General features: G+C 52.4%; 1 protein-coding gene across 1 annotated transcript in view; it reads right to left on the bottom strand.

The window, feature by feature from the left end:
- GLIS1 (GLIS family zinc finger 1) overlaps window positions 1-12,884 on the bottom strand; it is a 110,047-nt gene that overhangs the window by 69,287 nt on the left and 27,876 nt on the right. The window lies entirely within an intron of this gene.

The following is a 12,884-nucleotide window of genomic DNA, read 5'->3' as shown; positions in this document are numbered from 1 at the left end:
GAGGTGGATCCCTTGGCTGAGTTTGCCAACCAGCTGTCAGGACAAACCTTCCTGGGTTCACAGTGTGGAGACAATGAAAGGGCTGGCGCTTGGAAGGCACGAGCCGCGAACTTCCTGACAGGGGTGTTGACTGCGGGCCACAGACCCTCTGTTCTGCTTGGCTCAGGACCACCCCTCGTCTTCCCCAGCTCACGAGCTGGGCTCACTGCGGGGGCCACAGAGGGAGCAGAGTGGGCCTGACAAATACCACCATCCCACCTGGGGTACAAGCAGCAATGGAACTCAGAGGAGAGGGGCGGCAGGGGAAAAGCCTGCCCTGGGCATCACCACTGACACACCGTGTGACCCCGGGCATTACCGCTGATGCACCGTGTGACCCTGGGCACCCTTCACTGGTCACCCTGCCTCACCAGGTCCCAGTGTCCTCACTGGGAAGATGGGGCAATGGTTGTTGTGAGGATGACATGGGATGACAGGCAGTAAATAACCTCCAGCAGATGAAGCAGGATTATCATTCCCACTAAACAGAAGGAAATTGAGACCAGAACAAGGAAATAGTTTGCCTAGCCAACATCATGGTGAATAAGGGATCAGAACTGGATTCCAGAAGCCTTGAAGGTGGGGTTCAGCTCTTCCTGAGGAGCGGTTATGCCTTCAGGCTTCCCTGGATTCGAATCCCGACTCCAACTCTTACTGGCTGTGGGACGTCCCCACATTCTCTCTCCTGCCCCGTGTACATAGTCATGGGCCACAGAGGCCTCCATCCCGACCTGGTTCGCTCACCCGGTCTCAGGGATGGAGCCCCAGGTAGCTGCCCCCGAACCCCTCCCTTCCTCTGACCCCTGCACGCCTCTCCTAACCTGTGAGGTCGCTGTCTCCCTGCACAAGAAGCCAGGAAATTGGGGCAAAGGATGCCTTGGGCTCGTGGTGCTAATTCTGGATAAAGCAAACCCCACCCCCGACCAGTGTAGGTTAAGTGCAAGGATCCATGCAAAGTCCAGATTACTGGGATTGTTTTTGAGGAGTCACAGTAACTAATTAAGATGTCTTGACAGGCATTCTCTGGGCTGAGCTCAATGAAAACAGGGAGTGATCAGCTCATGATCAATTACAGAAAAACATGCTGACACAGAGGACATCCCGGAGCAGTGGGTGGCCGGGGATTGGAACCCCAGCACTTAACTTCTCTGAGCCTCAGTCTCCTCATCCATAAAATGGGACAGTAATGCCAACATCAAAAGATTCACTGAGAAAACAAAGGGCTTAATCTGTTATCTGGAGAAGAGCACATACCTAAAAAAATGCCACTTTCCCTCCTTCCTCACACTTTAAAGTAGCTGCTTTGGGGTAGTTTAATCATTTCCTCTGCTGCATTCTTGGCTATAATAGTCCTTTTGTTGTCAATTAATGCAAAATTGTACTCTTACTCTATCTCTGTGCCCATGGTCATAAAAACAGGATCTGTGGAGACCGAATTAATGATAAACAGCTGTAGCAGCAGCAGCAGCTAATTACAGAGCTTCTACTCTGTGGAGGGCTTGATTGTAAATTTCTCTCCAAGCGTGGGAATGTGGACAAGAACTCCTCCTCTCTAGGCCTCAGTTTCCAAATCCACAAACAGGATTGAGCCAGATGGTTTCCAAGCTGACGGTTTCTAAGCTCTTGTCTGGGTCTGACATTCCATGAGCTGGAGGACTTGGGGTGCAGACTCTCCTTTACCCTCATATTGCAGATTAAGGAGGGAGGGAAATCAAGGCAGGGATGGGGTAGGAGGAGTGAACTAACACTGTGCACCAGGTGCTTGGCTGGGCCCCCTGGGCACACTACCCATCTAGCCTAACCCAGAAATGCCCCTCAGACAGCAACCCATGCAGTCCTCACCATGGCCCTGTGAGTCTGCTGCAAAAACCTTCATTTTACAAGACAAGACTCCTGATTCTCAGCCTGGGCCCTTCCCAGCACACTCCATCACTTCTGCCCCACTGAGTCCGGCTCTTCCCCTTTTCACTCAATCACATTCATTCAGGAAACAGTTGTCAATCACATACTGTTCAAGACCTTGGAAACGTAACAGGGAACAAAACATAAAAGGATCTAGACTTTATGGAGCTTACGGTTGAGTGGAGGGAACAGATCAGAGACAGACAGTGTTGGGTAGTATGAGGGGCAGAGAATGGATGAAGATATTACATTAGACAGGTGGTCAGGGAAGGCCTCCTGGAGGAGGTGACATGGACCTCCATGAAAGCCCTCCATGGGCCTGAGTGAAGGGAGGTGGGGCTGGAGCAAGAGAATTCTGGATGGAGGGAAGAGCCATGCAGAGCCTGAGGTGGGAATGAAGCTGGCATGTGTGAGGAACAGCCAGGAGCCAGTGTGGCTGGAGCAGAGCAAGAGAGGAGTGTGGAAGGAACTGAGGTCAGAGAGCTCAGCAGAGGCCCACACCTGCCCCTTCCTTGTCCTTCACCTCTTTCCTCCTCCCCTAGGGCCCTGCCAGGAATGTGGAAAGGTAACTGTCTGAGTTCAAAGGATCTTAGGGATTCTGGAGTCCTTTCATTTTATGGATGAGAAAACGGAGGCCCCATAGGGTCTGGTGACTCTCCCAGAGCCATAAGGCAGTCTGATGCAGAGCTGGGGAGGGAACCGAGCGCTGAGCCCTGGCCCACGCTGTCTCTACCCAGACTGTTGGAGTCAGGGTCAGGAAACCTAAGGGCTTGGGACTGATCAAAGTCCTTGTCACACACGTGAAGAAACTGAGGCCCAAGGCCAGGTGGCTGCGTGTGCATGAAGAAGGGGTGGGGGTGGGTAGAGGAGCTGCAGACTCTTGTTGGTGCACACCCGTGTGGGCCTTTGCACAAGCCAGGCTTCCTCTGGGCCTAACACCCACGGCAATCAATCATCGTGCTTTTCTAATGCACGTGAGGAGCTGTGATGTCTGAAACCCACCGCTGATTACAACCTCCCTGGAGCCTGCTGGACAGTGCTGCCTGAACCTGATCCTGCTGGGAGGGAAGGTGATTCTGACACGTGTGGACTGCACAAGCTGCCAGCCATCTCCTCTGCGTGACCTCCAGGGGGTTTTCTCCCAACCCTGGGCCTCGAGTCCCCATTTGTCAAAAGGTGCTGCAGGGCTTGGGAGCAGCATCAGATGAGATTCCCTGGAGGGTTCTTCCCCAGTGTGAACACAACACAAGCCAGCGTTCTCCAGAATTTGGGAGGCAGTGATGGTACAGGTGGAGGCAATGCAAGTCAGCTGTCAACACGGGGCCTGGCACATAGTAGGTACTCAACAGACTTTGTGGCTCTGCACAGCGGGACAAGCACTGCACTGGAAGGCAAGGGACCTGAGCTTTGGTTCTTTTGCTCCGTGATCTCAATGAGCCAAACCCTCTCTACGTGCCTCAGTTCCCACAGCAGCAAACAGCAAAAGTGCAAACACAGGCATTCGGACTTGTGGCCTCCACGAGGCCACCTCCTCTGGTCCTGGATGCCTGGGGAGAAGCAATGGGAGCAGGCAGTGGGGGGTGGGATCTTGGGGAAGTATTGGAGGCACAGCAGACTCATTTTTCTTCCTGGGGCCAAACTCTCTTGACTTCCAATTGCTATCATGTTCCTTGGCAACTAAACCTGGTCAGAAATGACCCCATAGGCCAAACTGACTCCCCAAATGAGGGATTCAGCAGATTCTGGGGAGCACAGACTTGTGGTTAAATAGGGGCGCAGAAGGCAGCTGTGGGCAGTGGGAAGATGACAGAGCATGGAGCCAGGGACAGGAGGTGGAGTCCCAGATGTGACACCCAGCCAGGTAGCTTCCTCTCTGTGGATTTCAGCGAGCCCATTATAAAACAGGGATTCTGCCACTGCCCTGTGCATTCCCTGAGCACAGGAACTACACCCATCAAAACTGCACCCCAGGGCCTGGTCATGCCCTGGGAAGCTACAAATGTTACTTTCAGCTCGAAAACCCTACACTTTCTGGCTCAGTACAACAAAGAGGCTGGCTCATGGAACATCAGCTGAACACTCACAGGGCACTTGCCTTCCTCCATGCCCAGCAGAGACCGATATCCCCAAGAAACGCACAGCCCAGGAGTACCACGCTCTCTGCTCTCCGAGGCTCATGCTCCCAACGTGGCAGACTTATCAAGGGAGGCTTGAGGGGTACGTGCAGGAGGCAAGAGCAGGCTGCCCTCCATCAGGCGGCCACCTCCCAGCTGTTTGGAAATGGCCACTTGCAAGGCCATGAGTCTCAGTGATGGACTCTCATTTTATCATTACCCACGTCAGAAGAATGCATCTTGAGGGGGCAGCACTGCACAAGTCAGCGCTGTAATCACTTACAGACCACGGAGGCCCCAGTCCTGGCAGTGGAGGAAGATTTATTGTGGGGATGGACGGAAAACAAAGAACAGTTGTGCAAACTTTACGGAGCCACATTATGGGAAATGCCTTTCCCATTTCCCACTGGTAAATGTGCTGGATGCTGTTTCCAAAGGGGGACTGAGCTCCAGTACCCAATCAGGTACAGACACTGCGCTCGGCACGGCTCGCTGGGCTGAGCTGGCCTGGCCCATGGTGCCCAGGCCTTGGCTGGCAGCCAGGTGCTGCTGTCTGCTCTGGTGGACCCGGGAAGAAGGCTCCTTCCTGGGCCTCTGCGTCCTCATCTGCCTACTGCTGCTCCCCCTCGCACGCACCCACCACACGACCAACATTCTAAATGTTAATGCTGATCGTGTCACTCTCCTGCTCAGAACCCTTCCACCACTCTCTCCCTTGCCCTCAGGACAGAGTCCCAGCTCTTCATACTGGACTTCAAGGCCCTTTAAGGTTCAATTCCAGCTGCCATTTCTACTCCCAGCCCCCATGCACGGAACACACTCCCAGCACAAGAGGCTACCTATGCTCCCCTCAAGGGCCAAGACTGTCACATCTTTTGCATATGCTGTTCCCTTTCCTAGAAATGCCTTTCCTTATGGTCTGCACCTGGAAAGCTCCTACCCTCCTTTCAAAGCCCAGCTCTCATGACATCCTGGGGGAAGCCTTCTCCCTCTTCTGTGCCTCTGCAGCATTTGGTTAATTCCTTCGGCACCAGACCATTCCTCATTTGATGCTGCGCCTCCTGCTTCTAGCATCAAACCTGGCACAGTATGGGTGTCAATAAAGCTGTGTTGAAAAGGCGGCAGAAGTGAGGGGGGAGACAGCACAGCTGAGCCCAAGGCACTCTCCCGAGGAAGGGGAACAGGTAAGCTGAGTGTCCCCTGGGTCTTGGAGAGGACTGAGGCCATAGCGCTGGTGTGGCCCATCACCCCTTTAACGGATGAGGTCGGTCACTGCAGCAGGCCAAGTGAGGCGCGTGAAATCGGCTCAGATAACCCATCTGCCATCCTGTGGAGACAGAGCCTATTAATGCTCAATCATGAAGTTTACCATTTCCAGGATGTCCCTCTTAGAAAACATGTTCTGGACACTTTCTTCAAGTCACTGTTGATTTTATCTGACTTTCTCAGTCCAATAAGAGAATCATTTCAATTCCATTTACATTAAATTCAAAAGCTTTCTCTCCTTTTATTATTTTAAATTCAATTCAGAGGGCTGTGTTTTTTTATCCTTAATTTTTTTCATATTCCATAAAGCAGTGTGGAGTTCACAAAACTTGGCCAGTGTTCCTGTGCCCTCAAGTTTGGTGCTCCCAGGAATTCTCATCTCTATGAGAGCTTGGGTTTGATGACTCAAAAAAAAAAAAAAAAAAGGAACAAGGGCTCCTGTTTTCAAGCATGGAGTATTTTGCCAGGCATGAGATAAGTGCTCCATATACATGATCTCATTTAATTCTCACAACACTCTCCCTTTTACACAGACAGGAAACTGAGGCTCAAAGAGGCCACATGACTTGTTTGAGGTCTCAGGGCAGGTTAAGAGTCAGAGCAGAAATTTGAACCCCAACAGTTATCCTATACCTTTAGCCATTGGTCCACCCTGGCTCACCAATTTCTGGCTCAGAATTCAAATAAGATGGAGGGCGGGGAGTCAGGGATGGAGATGAAGTAGGGCTGGGGATGGGGAAGTGAATGGGAGTAGGAGGGATGGGGGATAGAGGTGGAAGGGAGAGGGGGGAGGTATGGGGGCGCTGTGGAGCAGAGAAGGAGGAAGCTAGAAGAGCTGCAGACAGAGGCCTAAAGGCCAAGCACTGCATTTGGGAAGCATGTGGCTAAAAGATTCTGTGCCGGATGGGAAAGCCATCTGGGAGGGACACGCCTATGAGGGTGATTGTGTACTCTGGGGCCGGGTTACGGGCAGGAGCACTGGACCGGGAGTTGGGGACTCAACTTGATCCCCTCTGCAGAGCCCTCTGCAGTTTGTGGACCACAGGTGTCTACCCCTCACAGAGACTCTTCTGGGGTTAGCAGCAGAAGCCCTATTTTACAGATACATTAACGGAGGCTCAGGAGTGAAGTGACTTGTCCAAGGTGGCACAGTCAGTGAGCAGCAAAGCTGGGATGAGTCTCCAGCTCCACCTGTCTCCTTCCTCTCCTCTTTCCCAGGCAAGTCTTTTCCATCTGTGGCCTCAGTTTCCCCCTCTGTACAGTGATGAGAGGGGGCCCTCAGGGCTCTGAGTTGAATGCAAAGCTGGAGTTTCCAGAAAGCCTCTCCTTATGAAGGTCCCTGAGTTTGATTTTTAAAAACTGGGGGAGATAGGAAGGCATCCAGTGTAAGCCAAGATCTGTGGAGCTGGAACCTTGGCTTCAAGAGGGGAAAGGGCATTAGCATCTGCTGGGCACCCAAGGAACACAGAGTGCTAGGCATTAATCTCATTTCACAGTTCAGGAAACTGAGGCTCAGCATAGCCAAGGGATCCATCCAAGGTCACATCCATGGCAGAGCTGGGACCTACAACAGCCTTTTCTGTTCCTTTAGGGACGCTCATGACTGCATGGCCCCTATGCTTTTTAGACCCTCCCTCTTCTCCTTTCCTAATGCAAACTGCCCAGAGCAGTCAGACCATTTGTTGTACACTCACTGTGCGTCAGGCAGTACGCAACATCTCATGTATAGTACCTCATCGAAGCCTCACAATAGTTCTACTCCCTCCACTTTACAGGTAAGAAAACAGAGGCTTACAGAAATCAAGTTACTGGCACACAATCATAGGCTGCTAGGTAGCAAAGCCAGGTTTCAAATGAAGGCTTTCTTGCAGGAAAACTTCAAGCACCAGATTAGGGATGGATGTGACCATCTTTACGGTCCCTCCATTCTTGTGACTTTATGGGAAATTGCTCTGGAGGGCAGTGTCTGGGCAACCTCACACAGTGTCGGAGCAGAGAGGGCAGATGGCCACTAGGGCAGAGCCTCTGTACTAGGGAGCAGACTCAACTCCTCTGCCTCCAAGGCCAGGCCAGGTGCCAAAGAGTATGTGGTCCCCAAGACACTCAGCCATACCAGGAGCACTGTTATAAATGGGGCAACATGTGCTGGGAGGGCAGGACACATGGAGAAAAGGGGTGCCAAGGAGGGGACACTGGACTGGGTTGTGCAGGATGGTTAGGAGTTTGCTGGGTTGGGAAAGGCATTCCAGGCAGAGGTATCAGCAAAAGCCAAGGCCCAGAGGAGGGACTTCAGTAAGGGTTGTTAACGAGGGCATATCTGGATGCAAACTAGATGGCTGTCTTTGCTCAAAAAGGTTTTCCTTCCCAGACCCTCCCACCCCCCACCCCCAGAACGAGATGAGGCTCAAGCCCCTGTTTCCAAAGTGGGTGGGCTTGACCTGGTTGGAACAGCTTGGCCTCTATGGGCTCATGTACAGCAGGCTCCTCCAGGGCAAGGGGTTTAAAACCATATTCAATTTTGCAGCCTTTTAATCTTACCAGAAACCCCAGCCTCCAGAAAGGGAGACTGTTTTCAGGTGAGTTACTTATTTTTAAAAAGGTAAAATGTCTTATTCTTCATTCCATGAGTGTTCTCTCCTCTCATATAGGACAAAAGACCCATCATGTCAGCAGGGCAGGGACCTGCAGGCTCTCAAGATGATGGGGCGCTGGCTTGGGAAAAGTAGTTAAATGCAGACGTCTATCTGCTTCCCTGCTCCATCAGGGCTCCACAGGGCCAGGCTGGCTTTGATTCCCTTCTGTGACCCCACAGCCCACCAGGGCCTGGCACACAGGAGGTGCTCGGTGTCAGCTTGCCGAATAAGTTTCAGATCTGGATATTCTCTCGACATTTGCAAGCAGACTGATGATTCTCTGCCTGGGAGGTGGCTTGGGGTCATGGCTAGCACACAGTCTTTGGAGTCAGGCTGAGACCTGGGTTCCAATTTGACCCCATGATGCACTTGGGGCCTGAACTTGGGCATGAACTGGACTATCCTTTCCCCATCTGTAAAATGGGGATAATTTCAGTCTCCAGCAATTTTCTGAGTGCTGAGATCACACATGTGTGGAAGCCCTCAATACTGAAAAACACCCAATGAGTATTTCAATAATGTTCCTGTCCCCCTTGACTGACTCAAACAAGCTTAAGCAGCCAGGCTCAAATCCTCAGCTCCTGACTTCCCTCCCTCCCTCCATCATCCAGCAATAAGATCGCAAGATTCAAGGACAGAATCCTTCCCACGGCGCTAGAAGTCTCACATCACATCATCTTCGTCTCTGGACCCCCGACTCCTGGCACACAGGAGAGGCTGCTGCCCCTCCAGTGAGGCAAGTGTCTCAAGGGGAGGATTCTTCCTTCAGTTGAGGGTCACTTTCCCATAGTCTAACTTCCCCAACTTTTGGTTACCGGCCCCTTCAGGAAACCCCCTGCCCACTGAAGCTGCCCCATTTGCTGTGCCATCCTGGACCCCCATCCTCTCAGGGCCTGTCTTCCCCATGCCCTCTCCCTACGTGATGAGGATGGACTGGTAAAGCCACCAGCTCAGACATCTCGAACTCCCGGATAATTCCCTGGGATGAGCCTGAGATGTTGAGACGAGTCAGGGGTGTCAGCTGGCCTGGGAATGTGCCCAACCCACTAGGTTGCTCTCAGGACATGGGGGCAGGAAGGAGCAGATGCCCTGGGACCCCACACACTGTGATGTGAGACGCACAGAGGACTCTACTCTGCTGAATAGAGAAGCTGGGCAAAGGCAGGTAGTAGAGGGCAGTGTGGCCTGTGGAATGGTCCAGGCAGCTGTGCCCGGTGATACAGAGCAGGCCATTGCGTCTCTGAATGTCAGTTTCTTCTTCTGTAAAATGGGCATGGTAATCCCTGGCTGGAGAGAGACTGTCTCAGAATATATTAGGTCTCTTCTCCCTCAGGACTTCCCATAAGATGCCATCCCGAACCCCCTGTCAAGCCTCTCTCTGAGGTATATCCCTGGTCCCAGGTCCAGTGGCACCTAGGACAGACTGGGCAGGGTAAGGGATGGGGACCAATGGTCAGTGCGGCCGCAGCTGCCAGAGGAACCCGGGCAGGATGTTAAGTCCAGCCTCAAGGCTCCAGCTGTGCATCAGAACTTGGAGGGCAGGGACTAGAGCCTCCTCCCTGTGCCTCTGCCCTGGCTCCCCCTTCTTACCCCAAACAGCCACTGTCTGGCACCGAGCAGGGGATCTGCATCGCTGGCAGACACCTGACCACAAGGCCACCAGCACATGTGATAGCCCTGCCCACCTCACCAACAGCAGAGGCTGCAGCAGTTAGCTGACCTCAAGTCCAGCTTCCACTCCTGACTGGCTCTTTTGAGCCTCAGGTTCCTCATTTGTAAAATAGCTGTCAAAGATCCTGTCCTAACTCCTAGGGCTAATGTATGAATCTCCTAAGACCATCAGTGTGAAGAGTGTGATTGGGGAAGATGAGAATTAACTAAGCAGTTCCCTATGTCATCTCTTTTAATCCTAATAACGACAGTCCTAAAAGGTAGGTACTATTATCACCCCGTTTTACAATTGAGTATGCTATGGTTCAGAAAGGTTAAGTCACCTGCCTGAGGTCACACAGCTGGTAAGTGGCAGGGCCCGAGGTCGGTGTGACTCCAGACTTGGGCTTTCACCTGCCTTTTACACCTTCATGCTGCGCTCACAGCTTTGGTCAAGCTCTTCACAAAATCCAGGGGTTGTTGTCATGATTATTTCATAAAACCCAAGGTTATGAGAAGTTTTCCTCTTTCTCCTCTGCCTATCTTTTTCTCGATGTGGAGAAATGCAAACTCAGAGTCTGCTAATTTCTGCAGTCTCAGACAATCAGAATTCCAACCGTCTGAGAAAGCCAACCTAAGAAAGCAAGAAAGTAATCTTTTCAAAGTTAACGTCTTCGAGGCGTCGCGTCAGTATTTGGGTTGGACGTAACCTTGCTATCGTAACACAGATGAAACCCCAAATATAATAAGGCTAAGACAACTCCGACAACGTAAGAAACATAACAGGATATTGCAAAGAGATTAAGGAGCTTCCGCTGGACAGTGTGGAAGGGCCGTGGAAAGGGCAGGGTGGGGGGCGGGCGGTGCACCCTGGGGGCCAGTGAGGCGAGTCCTGAGTCCCCGGCTGAGCCTGAGGATGAACGGCCTGGGCAGAGGGGAGCTGGGTTCCTCCAGGCACCTCTAGGCCCGTCCGGTGTGGGAGCAGAGGCTCCGCAGGCTAAATGTGAACCAGCTGCGAGGATGGGAGTGTTACAGTTGGACGGGGCGGGGAAGGCTTACCTCATGAAAGAACTGTGGAAACGGCTGCTGGAAAGATAATAAAAGGATTAACTGCTATTTTAGTGGGCCATTTACTCTGCAATCAAAGTGTCTCATCTATTTCCTGTTCTCCAGAGGCTCCGGGTCCAAAATTCCTTTGTCTATTACAGCACATGGTAGCAGAGGCCTGTCATGAGAAATTAATAATTTTACAGGGAAGGGAGATTGTATTTATCTAGGGTGCAGGTTAGGGCCCGCCCCTTCCCCTGGGTTACCTACTGCACCAGCCTCGCAGGAAGCAGGAGCACTCCCACTGAGGGCAGGGCAGAGCTCAGAGATCTCTGGTACCATCTCCAGAGGATGGCACCCGGCAGGGTTGGTACCTGGACCCCAAAGAATAATCAGTTTAACAGCAGAAGATATACACAAACAAGAGCATCACGGCTTAGAAAGATGTGAGTTCAACTTCCACTCCAATGGTTACTAGCCGTGTAACCCTGGGCAAGTTATTTTTATCGTTGTTATCAATACAATTATTACTATCATGATTATTAGCCTCTATTATTATTGTTACTATGGTTTGTCTCTAACTAGCTGTGTGGCCTGGGGTAAATTATGCAGTCTCTCTGAGCCTCAGTTTCCTCATCTGTAAAATGGGGATTAATAGTATCTGCCCCATAGGGTTGTTGTGAGGACCACATGGAGTATGAGGACCATGGGCTTAGAATAGCCCCCGCACACAGTCAGCACTCAGGAGCTGTTTGCTGGTGTTATTACCATAATCCTAAACCCCCTAAGAGGCAAGATGAAGTGTTCTCACAGCAGTGAAGGCCAGCTGGACCCTACTGAACCTTTGTTTCTTCATCTATAAAAACCCTTGGTTTTACAGGACTCTTGTAAAGATTAAACGCAACCATAGGTAAGTATAGACATGGCTTGAACATCATCTCCTGCATGAAGCCCTTCTAGATCTCTCCTCCCTGGGCCGATGCAAACTCCATCCCAGACCCTGTCACTCATCTCCACACCCATCTCCCACGCATCTCTGACTGTGAGTGCCCTCAGGCAAAGATCTTGGCAGGTCCAGGTCTGTCTCCAGAGCCAGGTGTAAGCCAGTGTTCTGTGCAATCTGCTGAACCAAAAGAGATTCTGGCAGGCTGGCCCCAGAGAAGAAACCTACAGAGAGATCCTGAGACTGCTCTGAGTGATTTGAGCCTCTGTGACCCACTCACTGGGCATCAATTTCCCAACCTGGAAAACGGACAGGGAAGGCCTAGATCATCTCCAAGGTCCCTCATGTCTAACACAGAAACTCATGGATGCTGTGATTCTACACGGGAGCCGGAGTGCGAGAAGGCCACTGACCATGCCACACGAGGGTTCAGGCCAGGCAGCCTCTTCGAGCACCCTGCGTACACCATTGAGATCACCCCAGGAGAGAAGACGCGAAGGAGAACTGTAGCCCGGCAGCTCTCAACTGCAGGATCTCAGAGAGAGACAGGACTGTCTGCGGTCCAGGAGCCTTACCCTGCGATGTCCGCTGGGCATCTCTTTCCAGGCAGGGGCGTGCCCTCTCACAAGGCACGTGTCACAACACCCCAAAGGAACGGGGGTGTCGCCAGGAACCGGCCCAGCCACCAGTTCTCCCTCCAGCACACTCTCGGCCCAAAGACACACGATACAGTCAGCTTCTCAGCCTGCTCACTCCAGCCTCTCCCCACGACCCCAGCACGCCAACCCTGACCCTCACTTGTCTGCAAAGTGAATTCCTTCTCATCCTCAAGACCCAGCCTCCTCAAAGCTGAATAAGCTGGTCCAGTGGGTACCCAGCTCACAGCTCCACAAGCAGATGCGCCCCAAGGGCGAACAGCTAGTCCCAGGAGGATGGAGTTTATGCTGCTGGTTGCCCCTCCCTGGTCCTGCAAATGCTGCCCTGCACTTTCAGCAGGGACAGAGGTGCACCTCTCCCCGAGCTGCACCCCTTCCCAGACTGAGTTCTCCATGAGGCAGGGCCCAGTGACAGCACATAAGTGTTGGAAGAACTCAACTTTGGCTACAACACTGGCCCTGAAGACCAGACACACTGCTTCCTTCCTCTGCCTTACCCAAGCCCCAGAAGCTGGGAAGACGGAGCTGGGCCTTGGTGGCTCCATCAGCCCTTCCAATCCCAGGCAGGCGCCTGTCCTGGTGGGCTGGCTGGGCCTTGTGGGTAGGCACAGTGGCTTGGCTAAAGATATCAGGG

The sequence above is a fragment of the Eubalaena glacialis genome, chromosome 3, assembly GCF_028564815.1.
Source record: "Eubalaena glacialis isolate mEubGla1 chromosome 3, mEubGla1.1.hap2.+ XY, whole genome shotgun sequence".
NCBI lineage: Eukaryota > Metazoa > Chordata > Mammalia > Artiodactyla > Balaenidae > Eubalaena > Eubalaena glacialis.
The sequence above is the reverse complement of the archived record's forward strand: the minus strand, read 5'-3'. Positions and strand labels throughout refer to the sequence as shown.